This window comes from Bufo gargarizans, chromosome 2 (genome assembly GCF_014858855.1).
Source record: "Bufo gargarizans isolate SCDJY-AF-19 chromosome 2, ASM1485885v1, whole genome shotgun sequence".
Classification (NCBI taxonomy): domain Eukaryota; kingdom Metazoa; phylum Chordata; class Amphibia; order Anura; family Bufonidae; genus Bufo; species Bufo gargarizans.
In genome coordinates, this window is record NC_058081.1 from 172265520 (window position 1) to 172282016 (window position 16497).

The 16497-nt window shown below is 39.3% G+C and overlaps 1 protein-coding gene across 1 annotated transcript in view; it reads left to right on the forward strand.

Moving 5' to 3' along the window:
• LIPC (lipase C, hepatic type) overlaps positions 1-16497 on the forward strand; it is a 202396-nt gene that overhangs the window by 49318 nt on the left and 136581 nt on the right. The gene's annotated exons all lie outside the window — the stretch shown is intronic.

Sequence of the window (16497 nt, forward strand, 5' to 3'; positions counted from 1 at the left end):
TCTACTTGTGCAGGTAGCCTTAAAGGGGTTCCCGTGGACCAAAACAGGTAATGCTTATTGAATTTGGTTCAACTTTGCAATTTAAACACTAATCATGGACATCTTACAGTCATTCCAGGAAGTGGAATGCAAATAGCTTTGCTACATACATTAACATTACACATACAGTGCTCACTACTATAGTACTTTAGCAGTTCTTGAAAGGGAATCTGTCACTAGGAAATTCACTTTTAAACATGCCCAATACCTTGTAGGGCTTGCTGAGCTGAATCGATCCATTGAAGCATTCTGAACCAAAAGTACTTTAAATCCACATGCTGAGTGCATCAAGGGCGAACCCAAGCCACTCTGATCTCGACTGACAGGGACATGACTATGCTGGAACGTGGCCCTGTCAGTCACAAAGGACAGAGAGGGCTGACAGAGGACACAGGAGGGACAATTGTGCTTGGGCCCAATTTTAGTGCACTTATCTGATCATTTGCATATTTATTTTTCTCCAGAACAAAGTAATGGATCACTGAGTAAAATGTATCATTACATTCAGCTGAGCATTGTGATTGGTTTAACAGTGAATTTCCAAAGAGGAGAATGTCCAGCATTCCAGTCTGATAAAATTGTGGCTTTTTTTGTTATAGCCATATCAATCACACGCATGAATGCCATGATTAGAGCACCTCAAAACACATAAGTATGAACCTTTTCTGTGCATGGTTATTTCATTAAAGGCAAAATTATACTGGCGTGCTGGACGTTCTCTCGTTAGGATTATACCTTACAAGGCTACGGTATTCTGCGCACTCTAACAATCACTATCCGGCTGTGAAGAGCTGAGCTTCTTCTCTTTGTCATTAATTCTGGGACAGTCATAGAGAAGTAAACATGTGAGTTATAAGCAAGGGTGCATCTAGCCTTTCTGCGGCCTGAGGAGAAAATAGAAACAGTGACCCCCTCCCCCATGTCAACTTTTTATCCTAACCCCTTTCCTCCAACCCTACTATTAAAGACATGGAAAACATAACATACAAAACATACAGGGCAATACCTGACCACAGACCTCTTAGATCCAGTGGTGCCTCCTCTGATATACACATTCTCCTTCCTCATCTTCATCTTCTCCATTCAGACCAGACCGCCATGATGATTTCTTTCAGCCATCTCTTGTCTCTGCATAGTTTGACAAACAGTCATTTTAGTTTCCTACTTTTTCATTTTTCCATCATCCACCTTCTGAATACCCCATCCTGCCACTCCCAATACTGTGCCCACTATGCTCCCCAAGACTATACTGGAGAAACAGATAGTCCTCCTGAAACTGCTAATACAACACATATAGTACCCCTTCAATAATTATTGGCACACAGTGCCCAAGCAAATAGTTACCATGACACAAATAGTGATGTTATTATAGTGTTACCCAAAAACAAATGGGCTAAGGGTGCCCCCACAGTAATAGTGCTATGAAAAATTTCACCAGTACAAATAATTCACTTAGTGTTAACAGTGTCCCCAATAGTAATAATACCCTCATTGTTCCCCATTAGTAATAATAAAAACCCACCATAATGCCACCAGTGGTAATCATTCCCCTTATAATGTGTGCCATTAGAAAATATGCCCCGCCCCCCAATGAGTGCCAGTACAAAAAAATACCACCTACTATCTTGCACGTTCAAGTCTCACTAGGTTGGTGCATACGCTGCAAGCCTGGCGGTGAAATTTGGTAATATTCAGTTTACTGGGGACCCAATGTGAATGGGTATATAATCCAGGTTTGACTGCAGTCAATCTTTAGAACGCCCCCCTCTGTCCATATATTATCACCATTACCATGGGGTCATAACTAAATTAGCCAGGGACTAAGATTTACGGAGCAAGTATTATCTATTTATTTAAGTGTTTCCACTTTTTATATACAGCTCTATATATAGGTCGGTAGCTCTCCAATACAATATAGGGGCAAAGGCTGACACTACACCTATTGGAATATCACTGCAATTGAGTGCCCTATAGGGTCCATCGGACCGATTCCGACCTATCTATGGTTTGTACAATATCTTTAATTATTTTTTATCTTATACATATTTTTTACGTGTGTGAATTATATTTAATGTGTGCTTTCCATAGGCTTATTGAGAATTCCCAGTGGTTTGGGTGATTTGCAAGGGGTTACATACCATACAACTGTGTATTGTGTCAATTATTATTGGTGAACCTAGATTTATGTTATATTTTATTCTATCCTATTTTTAAATAAATCATTATATTTTGTACTTCTATACAGTACCGGATAATAGTGTGCCCTCACCATATCTATTTAATATACAGTGGGTAATGTCTGCTTCCATTGTACAGTTGAATGCTGCGGCTATTCCCTCTGATAGGCTACAGGTCTAGTCCCTATAGCCTATCAAAGGCTGGCGCAGGAGGCGGGATGATGTCATAATTGTGCTGCCTAAGGCGGGCAGCCTACAGCTAGAAGAGGCCTGTGTCCTGCATCGCATCACTGAAAGCCCACAAAGGTAAATATTTGAGTTTATTCTTTTTATTTGGCAGCATGCTGTTTGGCCACTATGGGTGGTGGGGGTCATTATTACAACTGTGTATTGTGTCACATATTATTGGTGAACCTAGGTTTCTGTTATATTTTATTCTATCTTATTTTTAAATAAATCATGATATTTTTTGCCAACATCCTTTGTACTTCTATACAGCACCGGATAATAGTGTGCCCTCCACCACATCTATTTAATATACTGTTATAATTGACCTTGGGTAAGTCACGGAAGTGAGCACCAATACCGTAGACCTTGATTAGATTGAGACACCTATTCCTTTATTATAGACATTACCCACTGCCCTGCCACAGCCCCACTTGTTCCTAGGTGTCGTCGCCGCAGCCGTCTCACCTTGCCTAATCAATGGAAGTTAGAATGAAAAAAAATCTCCAATCCAAAGGACTTTGCCATGCTCCAGAAAAGCACTTTCATTTTGGGAACTGATGTGGAGCTAAGCTCATGGAGCCCCAATAATATCAACTTCTTCAATGTTTTTATGATGATTTTAGCTTACATTACCCTTCAATTTGTCCCATTTAACTCAATGTCACCCTATATGTTTAGCATAAGCAAGACATTTATCTTTCTCTATGGAGAATACATTTGTCCCAGAAGACGCAATAGAAGTATTGACTATAATTTGTATGCGAATGACATCATGCCTTAGCTTTTCATTGCACAATGTGATATCATACCCTGTTCAGAATCAGAGGTAATTACTGTTAAGCATATGCTGTCATACAGAATGAAGTTTATTATTATGCATCTGAATAATTTGCTGTCATCTCTATATAAAAATGAAATTCCCATAACCAGTGCAGCACAAAAGAAGATTGTGACAAGTTGATTTTAAGTCCTATTTGTCACAGGACACATCGGAGTACAGTCTTTCATTTCAAAGAGTCATTTATTGATTTTCTGTACACATCAGTTGATAGGAGAGGAATACCTGTTCAAATCACATCTATTGTGATGTACAAGGTGGACTGCACAACATAAACTTGACTGAATATATGTGTAGAGCTTGTCACATGACCCATCCAATCTTGTCATACATCCAGTCACAAAGCCATTTTAAAGGGAATCAATCCTCTCCGGCAAGCCCTATTAAGTACAGTAATACATCTACAGAACACCTGCCGCTGACTGCAGATCAGTAATTTGTATGTCAATGCTCATCCCCACAAACTTGCCATGCAACGAAAGGACTTCTCCTGGAGTTCTTACCATTAGGAACGCATGCACAGGAGTCCTCTCAATGCATTCCATGTCTGGTCCTAGATGAGCAGTGGGAGAGTCACAGCTGGAGAAATGAGCAGAACAGTGCTTGTGGTCTAGACTTGCAACTCTCCCCCTTCACCAACACCCTAAATACTAGTACCAGTCAATCAGGCACAACAGCAGATAGAGCAAAAGTATGATAGCCGCTTTCTTATAGTGAATGCTATCAGTACAGTACTGAGAGTAGAAATATTCTGTGTAGCTAGTTCACAAGTTCAAGCCCTTTAAGAGGATTCAGATAGGCGTAGCTTGGTTTACGAAAAACACATCATCTCTTGGCCACAAAAGAACATATCTCTCTTACTCTGGAGGACCTGTCCTGTTCTGCATGACATAGACAAACCATTGATTTGAATGAGTCTATCTCGGATGTAGTAGTGCTGCATGCAAATTGACAGTGACTGACAGATTCATCTGATTGCTACAACTGATTGCTGAGGTTCAATCAGGAGAAAGAAGTGAATAACTCATTTAATTATTAACTGTATTTAAGGAGGTTGCCCAAAACTGGGAACTACACATGTCCTTGGGGCCAGGCATGGTGTAAAAGTTAAAAACACACACACATACACCTACCTGTTCAAAGTTGTTCCCGGTCCAGTGTTGAGCTCCAGTCCCCACCGCTTCTGATTCTTGTTGGACCAAAAGTCTGATCAGTTTGATAAGAATGTAACTTACATAAGTGTTAATGGGCTGTCAGAAGTGAAGAGAAAAGAGCTACAGATCCAGTTGACAGAACTGTTCTCTGACAGGTTTCAATGAGAAGGAGAAGTCACAGTCTGCAGATGCAGTGAAATTGAAAGCTGTTGAAAATTTTAAATAAATAACAACTGAAAAGAATTATAATAGTAACAATGTCCCCATGGGTGTCCCTAGCTGTTAACTAATCCAGATAAACCAAGTCCATACATAAAAAGCCAGAAATAGCCACTGGAAACTGTAAATAGTCACTTTCTATGGTGAGGACAAGACTATCTTCAGTGTTCTGTACTGTACACCCAGCACCAGAAAATAGAGCCGCTCTCCCCTGATGTCCAGCTCATACGGGACCAGGTTAACAGTACAAGACATGTTTAGATGCAACTCAGTCCATGCACTAAAGTAATAAAGTAGTTTTACCATTGAAATTGGTTCAATCTTCAATAGACTTTCCAGCCAATTACATATACCACATACGTATTTTCTGCTATATTGTAGGCCCGTAATAGACAGCAAGATTTTTTCAGACTTGATTGACTTTTCTATGAAAAATGCTGTACTCATGTTTACCAGAACATGCTACATATCTGAAAATGGATGATTAAAATCTGACTTAATAGCTGCCTTGACTAACATTAGATCTGCCATCAGAATTGGGACACTGCAAAAGGTACTAGAACAGTAAAGAATTATTTTGGCATATTATATTGCTAGTTAAAGGGGTTATAGATAAAACATCTCCATTTTGCCCCCTCTGGCCCCCTGACATGAGCATTGGAGCATTTCATGCTCCAATGCTCTCCCTTGCCCTGCACTGTATTGCGCAGGGCATGTGCTTTTTTGTTCATGTTTTTACAATGCTAGGCAGAGGCTTCCGCCTAGCAGTGATCCCGGTGACATCACCAGCACTGATGGGCGGGTTTTACAGGCTAGGGCAGCACTACAGCCTACCCATCAGTGCCAGTGGCGTCACTGGGTTCACTGCTAGGCGGAAGCCTCCGCCTAGCTTTCCCCATGAAGAGCCCGGTACATCACCGGATCTCCAAAAAAAAGCCTTTACCTTGCATGATTCAGCTCAGGGCAAAGAAGAGCAAAGGAGCATGAACGATGCTCATATCAGTGCATCAGCCTGGGTGAAAATGGGGATATGTCCAGGTTCAGCTCTGAACCCAGACAACCCCTTGAATTATTATGGAAGTATTATTTGACCACTGTATGGCAGTTCTATTTGCCCATGGTGTGTCCAAGTTGTTCGAGTATCTTTAGATGTATTTTTTCTGTGCTTAGCAATATTATTTTACCACTGTATGGAGGTATATTTGTATGGGTCAGAACTTTCCCACAGAATGTGATATTAAAGGACATAACGGAAGGCAATATTAAAAAAAAAAGAATGCTTATTAAAAAACGTAAATGCTTACTAAAGCAGTACCTTTCAAACCTGCTGTGATAAAGTTCATAATATTCTAGTCATGCAATACGTGTTCATTTTATTTGTATTACATTTTAGTGCTATTCTGTGCAAGCCTTCAATTAAAAATGACCATGTGTCGGCCTATTGAGTCAGTCAGCCATATCAATACAACACATTTGCACCTGGAAAGCATTCCCCAGTACAAAAACAAATCATTTCCTCTGCTAATCCTGCCAAGAAAAAATGAGATTTAACTTGAATGCATGGGAAAAATATCGAGTTTTAGAGTGTGCTGTTACAGCAAGGATTTTATGTGATGTTGTTCCTACTGTCGGCTCTTGCCTCTTGGATGATTAGAAAGCTGAAGGAAAAGCCTGTGGCATGCGTTGTTTGTGGAGAAATATATATAAAGGTACTGGAGCATTTAATTGGATATTATAAATGCACATTAAGTATGCCCTTTCCTTCAAGACACGCAACAATGATGAAGTTTAGAACAATATCTTCATAGTGAGGGGCTCTTTTAAGAAATGCATTACTTCTAAGTTTGAGGCATTAAAGTGGATTTCCATCAGATATATTTCACTATGTTACAAATATTGAAGAAAGAAAGCCAACAGATATGATGCTTCCACAGTATTACTAATGCTTTGTGAACCCCTCTTGGCCGGTGAGAAGTGTTGGCATGAGGTGCATTTAGAGCTGCCACTTTCAAGAAAACTTATTTCAAATTTCCTGGAAAGCAAAGAATACTTGGCATGTGAAGTCCAAGTAACTATTCATCTGCAATCAGAAAGCGCAGACAATAAGATGCCAACGCATGTACATTTTTCTTAGGAATGTTGAGTGATTTCATGCCTTCCCTTTAAGATTCAGTTTTGCAGAAGAATGTGAATAAGGCAATGTATTTAGCAAGTGTCCATAGCAACTGAAGATATTTTTCATCAAACCAAGATTTTCAAGGTGAAATGTTTGGATAGAAACAGCCTTGATGAATTATTGCAGGTTCTACTTTGATGTTTCTATTCATTTAATTCGGCCCAGTCATTGGAATAATATAGTCAAACACTATTTCCAGGGTAACATGTTTGGAGTATGACAAGTAGGGAGGAGGGTGATGGGTAATTGATCAAAATAAAGAAAATATGAAGACCCAAATATAAAGAAAGGCAAATTGTTAAAACAAATTCATTCACGCTCACCATATGTATAGCAATGGCGAATGGCACCATCCCTCTGCCCATAACCCATTAAACTTATTTAATTTAGCGCTTGCAGTCTTCAACTAGCTGATCGGCGAGGGTGCAGGGTGTCGGATACCCCAAATCTGATATTGATGACCTATCCTCATATTAAAATCCCATTAAACCCCTTTAATACTTTATTAAATATTTAAAAAACTTTGATAATTTTATTTTTTTATGCCTTATTTCGTCTCCCATAACCCGTTTATATTTCTGTCTACGGAGCAGTGCAAAGGGGGGTCTGTATTTTTCATTGATGCCATGTTGTGGTATGTATCTCATTTATTGTTTATTTGTGTTTATATGATAAATGATGAAATGAGATAATTTTTTATGTTTTTTTTACTTTATTTTAATCCCCCTAGGTGAACATGTTATTATCAGATGCCTTCTACCATAGATTGATGCTTTATCATTGTCTATGGAAAATTCACTGGGAGCCCTCACAAGGCTTCTGGTTGCCATATCAACTGGAAAGCTCCAGCAATATCATTGAGGGGGGGGGGGGAGGGTCTGTCTGGTCACCAGGATCAATCTGCTCCTGATAGATATCCCCACAATGCTGTAGTTGATGATCGTAGTTGTCTCCAATCATAGACACTTGAAGCAAGTGTCTGCTGCTTAAAACAACAGACACTTGACAGCTTTGGCACCCACTCTGCACCTGACATCTGCTGTACATGCATGGCTGAGTATCAGGGATCCAAGGAATATAAGGGATGATTTGGATTCTCAACAATCACCATAAATTTCCTTAACATTCTTTGTAACAATCTTTTTAATGATTTTACAGTTATATATGATACGAGTTACAAAAGATAAGGATTTTAACAATATTTGTATATTGTATAAAAAGAAAATACTCATACATTTTCAGCCTTTATGTTGTAGGTTATATCTATACAATTAGTTCACTGATAGTGTAGATTTTATTAACATCGTGGAATTATAACAATATTATATAGAATTAGATTGTTTTTAGGCTTGTCATGCTCACAGAGTAGAGCACAATGATTTTCCATGTAATTCTCGTATGTGATTCGTATCTTCTGGATTGCCAGTATTGCAAAGATTGAAATTATTGTTAAACTAGAGCTATAATGTAATAACAAATAATGTAATAACAAATAAACGTGCAGGTTTCTCTCTCAGATACTGAAAATTGAGATTTGCTCATGGGCACATTCAAAACTTTAAAGCAGGCATCCAACTGCCATACTGGCATTCCTAATCAGTTTACACAGCTTGTTAGTGTCACCAAATCTAACACTCTCACCCCAAAAGCTACCACAAAAAATGTTGTACTAGACTTTTCTGCCAGATAAAATATTTCCAGCAATTTGCCATACACATTAAATTACCAAAGGTTGAAAAAAGACCTTGCCCCGCAGGTTTATGTATTCTTAGACCGTTATTTGATTCAGATGAAGGCACTACATATACACTTAGAAACTTCTAGTCCTCAATTTTTTTTAGCTTTTTCTACCCAATGGCCCTGTATTTTGGTGGTCCAAAAAAAGAATAAGCAAAATGCCCTTAATGTTAGAAATGTGATTTTAAGTATTGCATTAGCATTGAATAATCAACACGCCAGTACTGTACTTCCAAGAGTCTTGATATGAGCAAACCTAAAAATATCATTCCATTTTGCTATTTTTGATAATAGTGTAAAAACGCTCCAGAAAACAGCAGTTTGAGAAGACTACCTATGATCTAGATCAGAGTTTTTATGATGGATTATCAATTCTGTTTTCTTATGTATAATGTTCTCTTATTTAAGAAGACCACAGCTCTAGAAGACATTTTTCACTATGATTTTAGGTAATCATTTGAAAGAGAATTCATTATATTTTTATGTTAATACGTAGCTAGATGAGAAACAGTTAATTTAGAAATCTTCTACAACCACAAATATCACTTTTCTAAATGTCAGGCGTAATGTGCACTGATGTTCTTCTAAGATTGCAAAGTGTTTGCCTTTGGGGCTTGCTGGCACAATTTCCAAATTATTCATGGTTCTACCTTCGACCTCTGACAGCAAAGTATCCCTGCTGCTCTGAATCTAGCAGCTGAATGTCTAAATATACAGTAACTTTAAATGTTATAACTGCAAAGTCTCTAGATGAATGGCTATTCTGCAGGTTCTTAATGCACATTTTAGAATGCAGCAATAAATGGAAATATCACTATGTTTAGGGAATAATTTACCCAAAGATAAAATGCCTGGAGCGGAACAAGTTATGCATGTTACCCGAAGCATTTTTTGGATTACTAATCTAAAAAAAAATAAAACCTTGTTCATTTAAAGTATAAGATGCCTCAAACAATATAGAAAGTCTCATAGCACAAAATATACAATCGTCACAGGTATAAAACTATACACTTTTTCCCTGCATTCACTTATATAAAGGTGGCTGATACATTATTCAGTTACACAACATAGCTTTCAACATTTACTACCAAGAATTTAAAGTGTCATTGTGCGGTAGGGTCTTAGTCACCTCTCCAGCCTTCATTAGATGCATGTATGATCCAGAACTGTTGGGATGTGGAAGCGTTGCATTTTAGAGACACTTCCATCAAAATATTTTAATCACATATTGCCATCCTATATCTGACAATTCTCTGTCATTTTTATTTTACAAAAAGGGGCTAGTTTTCTGGATATCATTTTTTGAAGTCTCTCCATGTATTTTACTTCCTCTCCTGGCTCTTTAAAGAGATTGTCATATTAATCATGTAATTACTTACATAATTACATGATTAATATGGTTAAAAATAGAGGCTAGTTTTAGAAAAGGGAGTGACTCATATTTCTACACATTTTCATAAGCATCAATGTCATTTACTTTAAAAAATTAATCTAAACCCTTTTTAAAATTGTCCACTGCTCCTGCTGTGACCACGTCCTTAGGTAGACTATTCCATTGTTTCACAGTAGAGAATCATTAACGCCTCTAGAGACTGAACTTTTTCTTCTCCAGGTGGTCCAATCTTTTTAGGGGATTTCACATGGAACAGCTTTTCAGCATATTTTTAATGTACAGCCAATTTATATATTTGTATAGGTTAATCATGTCCCCCCTTAGACATCTCTTCTCAAAACTAAATACATTGAATTATTTTAATGCCCAATCATTCAGAATGTCTAAGTCAGCTTGTAGTTTATGGACATCTTCCCAGACTGCACAGTACTACATAGCTTAGTGTCATCTGCAAAAAAAGAAATGGTGCTAGCAATTCCATCTTAATTAATAAATAAATGAAATAATAGAGGACCCAGCACTGCAGCTTAAGCTACGCCACTTATAACCCGGGACCATTCAGAATAAGAATCATTGACCACAGCTCTCTGGACACAGTCCTTTAGCCAGTTTTCAATCCAATTACAGACTATACTTTCCAAGCCTACAGACCTTACTTTACCTATTAAGCGTCTATGAGGGACAGTATCAAAAGCCTTTGCAAATTCCAGAAACACTACATCCGCAGCCTTCCTTCTGTCCAGGCTACTACTCACCTCCTCATAAAAACAAATCAGGTTAGTCTGACAACTTCTGTCCTTGGTAAACCCATGTTGGTTATCACTTATAATATTATTTATAGTCACATACTCCTGTATATAGTCCCTTAAGAGTCCTTCAAACATTGTTCCCACAACAGAACTTAAACTAACTGGTCAATAATTACCTGTGGAGGACCTAGATCCTTTCTGAATATGGGCACCATGTTTGCCTTGCGCCAATCACTTGGCACTGTATCAGTACCTAGAGAATCTCTAAAAATTATAAACAGGGGCACAGCAATGACTGAACTGAGCTCAGTTCAGTCATTGCTGTGCCCCTGTTTACCAAGGACAGAAGTTGTCAGACTAACCTGATTTGTTTTTATGAGGAGGTGAGTAGTAGCCTGGACAGAAGGAAGGCTGCGGATGTAGTGTTTCTGGAATTTGCAAAGGCTTTTGATACTGTCCCTCATAGACGCTTAATAGGTAAAGTAAGGTCTATAGGCTTGGAAAGTATAGTCTGTAATTGGATTGAAAACTGGGTGCAATCCTTCTGGACCTGAAGCCTTGTTCACATTTACCTTATTTAACTTAGCTTATTAACTTATCATATGAACAGTTAGCACCATGGGTATATTACTGAATTTAGGAACAGTTCTGGTACCACCAATATCAGCTCCTATATATTTTTTGTATATATAGAAGCTAAAAAAAACATTTAGTAACTCTGTCTTTTCCTTAAGTTCAGTGACCCTCCCCCTTTTTCCATTATTGAGGAGACCTACCTGCTCTGACCTTGGATTTTTATCATTTATATATTGAAATAATTTTTGAGGGATTTGTTTTGCTCTCTTTTGCCACCTTTTTTCACAGATTTTATCTCTTTTTTACAGATTTTATTAAGCCCTTTCTAAATTTCAAAGGCTACAGCTGACCCCTCAAATTTGTATTTGTCAGCCATGTGGGGTTTAGTTTTATCCGTTTATACTTGTTACCTACAAGAATACATTTCTCAGTGTAATTACCCAATGTGGATTTAAAGCGCTCCCGTTTATCCTCAGTATTACGTGACAAGAGCTGCTCCCAGTGTATGACCCATTCACTGGGGCTGAGTTGTGATACCAAGCACAGCCACTATCCAATGGATGGTACTGTGCTTGGTAAACTGTGAGGAGGCCGTAGTGCTCATCATAACGCCACAGCCTTTTCAAATAGCTGATCGAATGGCAGTCGGACCACGACCAACTCACATACTGATGACCTATCCTATGACCTAAGTGTAGGTCAGAAGTATAAAACACTCTGAAAATCCCTTTAACTTCCTCTTTATTTGGACTAGCATATCAGACAGTTTTACTTAACTCTCTCAGTCAGGCCAGAGGAGGGGGCACAAATAGAACATCACATATTACACTGATCAACACAATGCTCTTTTGTGTATATACAGTACAGACCAAAAGTTTGGACACACCTTCTCATTCAAAGAGTTTTCTTTATTTTCATGACTATGAAAGATTGTAGATTCACACTGAAGGCATCAAAACTATGAATTAACACATGTGGAATTATATACATAACAAAAAATTGTGAAACAACTGAAAATATGTCATATTCTAGGTTCTTCAAAGTAGCCACCTTTTGCTTTGATTACTGCTTTGCACACTCTTGGCATTCTCTTGATGAGCTTCAAGAGGTAGTCACCTGAAATGGTTTTCACTTCACAGGTGTGCCCTGTCAGGTTTAATAAGTGGGATTTCTTGCCTTATAAATGGGGTTGGGACCATCAGTTGCGTTGTGGAGAAGTCAGGTGGATGCACAGCTGATAGTCCTACTGAATAGACTGTTAGAATTTGCATTATGGCAAGAAAAAAGCAGCTAAGTAAAGAAAAACGAGTGGCCATCATTACTTTAAGAAATGAAGGTCGGTCAGTACGAAAAATTGGGAAAACTTTGAAAGTGTCCCCAAGTGCAGTCACAAAAACCATCAAGCGCTACAAAGAAAATGGCTAACTTATCCTCTACTGCGGAGGATAAGTTCATCCGAGTCACTAGCCTCAGAAATTACAGCTTAACAGCAGCTCAGATTAGAGACTAGGTCAATGCCACACAGAGTTCTAGCAGCAGACACATCTCTAGAACAACTGTTAAGAGGAGACTGTGTGAATCAGGCCTTCATGGTAGAATATCTGCTAGGAAACCACTGCTAAGGACAGGCAACAAGCAGAAGAGACTTGTTTGGGATAAAGAACACAAGGAATGGACATTAGACCAGTGAAAATCTGTGCTTTGGCCTGATGAGTCCAAATTTGAGATCTTTGGTTCCAACCACCGTGTCTTTGTGCGATGCAGAAAAGGTGAACGGATGGACTCTACATGCCTGGTTCCCACCGTGAAGCATGAAGGAGGAGGTGTGATGGTGTGGGGGTGCTTTGCTGGTGACACTGTTGGGGATTTATTCAAAATTGAAGGCATACTGAACTAGCATGGCTACCACAGCATCTTGTAGCGGCATGCTATTCCATCCGGTTTGCGTTTAGTTGGACCATCATTTATTTTTTTAACAGGACAATGACCCTAAACACACCTCCAGGCTGTGTAAGGGCTATTTGACCATAAAGAAGAGTGATGGGGTGCTGCGCCAGATGACCTGGCCGAGGTGACCGGACCCTGAGGAAGATTGTGGAGAAGGACCGATTCCAGACCTTGGGGGACCTGCGGAAGCAGTGGACTGAGTCTGGAGTAGAAACATCCAGAGCCACCGTGTACAGGCGTGTGCAGGAAATGGGCTACAGGTGCCGCATTCCCCAGGTCAAGCCACTTTTGAACCAGAAACAGCGGCAGAAGCGCCTGACCTGGGCTACAGAGAAGCAGCACTGGACTGTTGTTCAGTGGTCCAAAGTACTTTTTTCGGGTGAAAGCAAATTTTGCTTGTCATTCGGAAATCAAGGTGCCAGAGCCTGGAGGAAGACTGAGGAGAGGGAAATGCCAAAATGCCTGAAGTCCAGTGTCAAGTACCCACAGTCAGTGATGGTCTGGGGTGCCATGTCAGCTGCTGGTGTTGGTCCACTGTGTTTTATCAAGGGCAGAGTCAATGCAGCTAGCTATCAGGAGATTTTGGAGCACTTCATGCTTCCATCTGCTGAAAAGCTTTATGGAGATGAAGATTTCATTTTTCAGCACGACCTGGCACCTGCTCACAGTGCCAAAACCACTGGTAAATGGTTTACTGACCATGGTATTACTGTGCTCAATTGGCCTGACAACTCTCCTGACCTGAACCCCATAGAGAATCTGTGGGATATTGGGAAGAGAAAGTTGAGAGATGCAAGACCCAACACTTTGGATGAGCTTAAGGCCGCTATCGAAGCATCCTGGGCCTCCATAACACCTCAGCAGTGCCACAGGCTGATTGCCTCCATGCCACGCCGCATTGAAGCAGTCATTTCTGCAAAAGGAATTCCGACCAAGTATTGAGTGCATAGCTGAACATAATTATTTGAAGGTTGACTTTTTTTTGTATTAAAAACACTTTTCTTTTATTGGTCGGATGAAATATGCAAATTTTTTTAGATAGGAATTTTGGGTTTTCATGAGCTGTATGCCAAAATCATCAATATTAAAACAATAAAAGGCTTGAACTACTTCAGTTGTGTGTAATGAATCTAAAATATATGAAAGTGTAATGTTTATCAGTACATTACAGAAAATAATGAACTTTATCATAATATGCTAATTTTTTTAGAAGGACCTGTGTGTATATATATATATATATATATATATATATAAGAGAAAAAAGAGATTGGCAGCACCGTCCTAAGTGCAAACAGATAAAGGGTGCATCAGGCTAATGTGGATATAAGCCAATCCAATTGAACTCAAAGAAATCTAAAAACGGGCAGCACTCCAACGGATAAAAAATAGAAAAATACTTTATTTACCCACAAAGATCATGCGACGTTTCGGCTCTACACTGCTTGAGGAAGGCTCCTGTGTAGAGCCGAAACGTTGCATGATCTTTGTGGGTAAATAAACTATTTTTCTATTTTTTATTCGTTGGAGTGCTGCCCGTTTTTACATTTCTTTATATATAAATAAAATATAGTATTATGGAACTATACCTTTGAAGTTATATAGCCAAAATTCTCCATAATATATTGAGTAAATTTTTTGGAAATACCAGCAAGTAAAAAAGGTTGAATGTTTAAGAGAAAGAAATAGTGCAGCTCACCAGATATCAAGGGTTTTGATGAAGTGGTAGGTGTTTTTGTTACATGGATTCTTTAGCATTTCAGTTCAACAAATTAAAACAAGAAGAATGATCCAGTACTCCATAACTTAGAATGTAGTATTTTTTATTGTGGCAGAGGGAATAAATCAAAAGATGAATGGCAGTTTTTTGTTGTACAAAAGTCACACATTTTATTATTGGATTATACTTATTTTTGGCTTAAAATATTTTTCCAATGGGTCTTTATTAGTGTTGGTCAAGCACCTAAGTGCTCGGGTGCTCGAGTAGAACACCTTGAGATAAGTGTTGATTGAGCACCAAAGTGCTCGGGTGCTCAAGTAGAACCTGAGCACAATAGAAGTCAATGGGAGAACCCGAACATTAAACCAGGCACCCCCTGCTCTGAAGAGGGGAGGGTGTCTGGTTCACATGAAAAGGTCAGAAATTGATGGAAACACCACTGACATGGTTCGGGAACAGCATGGGAATGATGTCTGGATGCATCTTGGACTCCCGGGTCGTAGCTGGGAACGATGTTGTCAGAGTAGTACGCCACTTTTACAGACTGACAATAATACGCAGAAAACCAAAGATAAAATCGATGTCGGGAAACATTTGTTCCTGTATACTTACTTGTATATAAAGTGCAAGTGCTGCCAAAAATTACAACCTGTATATCACATAAAGGAGAGCCTCATTCACATTGTGGTACAATTGTTCAGGTAGTGGGACTCCTACACTCATAAAGCCTATGCACTAAGTGAAAGGGCTGCCAAAAATTACAAGGAGGCGACACTACAATACACCCTTTATTACACATAAAGGAGGGCATCATACACACCCTTGAAAAATTATGATTGATGGTCTTTTGGTGACCCTCAAAAACATTAGGAGCAAGGGCCTGCTGGTGACCCTCTAAAACATTAGAGGTGAGGGCCTGCTGCTGATGTGACCATCTAAAACATTAGGGGTGAGGGTCTGCTGCTGAGTTTTTTCAATAAAAATATTAGTATTTCACTCCCTACACTGTCTCTTCTTCAGCACAGCTCTCCCTGACTACGACTGAGCCTAACACGTGTCATCAGGTGCTATATAGCACCCTACGACGCATTTAGGCCAGCCAATCACTGTAATGCCAGTAGCCAACATGGCTACGGCATTACAGTGAATGGCAGCACTTACCTGCACGTTTATTGGCTGTGTAGCAGCCAGCAAACATGCGGGGAGGAGACTTGAGCATCGCTCTCAAGCACACACGGTGTTCGGCCGAGCACAGCAATGTGTCAAGCATAGCGATGCTTGAGCCGAACTAGTGTTTGGCCGAGCATGCTCGCCCAACACTAGTCTTTATGAAAAACATTTTTTAACCGTTTATCCTCTGCAGCCAGGATCGTTTCACATAAGCAATGAAATCCTTAAAAGCAGCTGACTGAGGCTTGTAGCCCTTATCTCTGAACTCCTGAGAACTCATAAACACTTGGAAATTATACATTTAAAGGGTTATACCAATCTCAGACATTGATGGCATATCACTAGGATATGCCATCAATGTCAGATAGGTTTGAGTA